We start from the raw sequence: 2,053 nt of genomic DNA, 5'->3' as shown, positions 1-2,053 counted from the left end.
CCCCCCCCATTGAATTTTTACGGGCATGATCGTCGGTCAACGCGTGCTCCGAATCACGTAATCACATATTTGCAATCATCGTTTACTTTCGAGTACACAATACAGTGTAAATATTCGTACACTCACACGTCACATGCACCTGCGCGCGCGCGTACGCACGCACGCGACACACACACACACACACACACACACACACAAGCAGACAACCACATAAAATAAACTATTTAAATAGAGAGAAGTAGAGTATAAAGACGCTATAAAACACTGTGTGCAGAAAAAAAAGTAACAAAGGTACCGTAACTAGTTGTGATATTTTATTATAATGGCGATAGCTGGCGCAGTTAATTTCGATCGGGCTCTCTCACGTGCCCGACGTGTATACATATAATATATACATATAAGCCCGTATTCTGAACTCTCTTTTATCGACAAAAATGCCTTTAAGAGTAGTTTAGGAACCACTTGATTGCCCGAGGAGCCACGGTTTAAGGCCACTTTTATCGACACGAAAGAGAGCGCCGAGAATACGGTGCCATAAAGCATACAGAAGTATATCGTATAATCCTAACGGACGTATTAATTATGCGCGGCGGAAGGGAGATCGCGCGTCGTCACGGTGGAAAAGGCGTGTTGACGTTCGCCACGGCACACGTTTATCGCGTGATTGCTTAGGTGATATCCTCGCTTTCTTATCGGATAACGCGCTTGCCTCGGGACACGTTTCTTCCAATACAGCCGGGAACGTGACCGATGGCCCAACGAGAGAACCCATTTCCGATGAACTCTCAGAAGCTTCGGTTCTCTCATTGGGCCATCCGCTGCGTTCTAGGCTGCGTCGGCAGGAGAGTGCGCGCGTCGCGGGAACTTTCGTTGTTCTTTTCGCTGTAACGTCATTGTTTTCGTTTCATAGACATGTAGAATAAACTTAGCATTGCCGTTGGAGGGCTGAAGCCAAGATGGAAGGACAGAGATATGTTAACAGTGGAGCTTTCTCCGTTACACTGTAGGAAGGGATGATGTAGGGGGTTACAGACGGGTAAAAGTGGACACAGTGAAGGAAAGGAGAGGAATGTTGCGTATTCGATTGCGTGAGAAGGCACGTGAATAGTACATCAGTGTGTGCACTCGCAGTTATTATAGTTCATAATAATGTGTCTCGCTTCTCCTCTTTCCTTCCCCCCCACCAACAATTATAATTGGACAAAACCGCTGTCTCTGTTGCCTTCTCTTACTGATGCCGGCTTCAGTCCTCCAATGTGAATGCTCAGTTTATTATTTCCATTCGTGTCTGCGTTCGCTTCACATAGCGGCGTGATTCAGAGTCATGCGAAAATTCGACGCGTCGTGCTTGGGATAGCAAAAGAAAAACGGAAAGAGGAAAACAACAAATCTTGATCCGACTTGTTATACGTGACTATGCGGGAATCGTCGACAGAAACGAGACGGTTCATACGCGTGTACGAACACGGAATGATAAGAGTTTTACATATCCCTTCCGTTCGGGTCAACGCGATAATAACACACGTATTATAGACGTAGTTATCTGATTCTTTTTGCCGTTTTGCAGATGTGTACATACAGGTTTCTTTTTTCTCATCGCATCCGAGGTGGCGGAGGTGATTTATTAGTCCTAGGTGTAGTGCCTAAAAGTGATGACGTTGTGTCCGATAATAAGATTTATTTAGCGTAGGACTTTTCCCGATGCGCTAAATCGATCGATTCCGCGCCGGGTACGGGGAGAATGCGCGTCGAGCTGCGGACGATCGTTCGAGAAATGATGGGGAAGGAAAAGGAGGGAGAAGGAAACCGTGACTCGCCGTCGGGTCGAATCGTGTAAAATTGCCGACGAGAATCGACGGGAACGGGTGTTACATGGGGGAGAACGCGCGAACATTGCTTCTCGTGGACCGGCTCGTGGATTGTTCGAGAGATCTTTGCTGAATCGGGAAACGCTTGGATGTGCTTAGCGTGGAATGATATTCCTGTGAAAATAGCCTCGAGCAAATATAAAGAAAAAGGAAAAAAAGAGCACCGGAGGAAGAGAGAAAGGGGT

Source organism: Dinoponera quadriceps, unplaced genomic scaffold, assembly GCF_001313825.1.
Source record: "Dinoponera quadriceps isolate SergipeBrazil2010 unplaced genomic scaffold, ASM131382v1 scaffold3061, whole genome shotgun sequence".
NCBI lineage: Eukaryota > Metazoa > Arthropoda > Insecta > Hymenoptera > Formicidae > Dinoponera > Dinoponera quadriceps.
Note: the sequence above shows the minus strand (reverse complement) of the source record.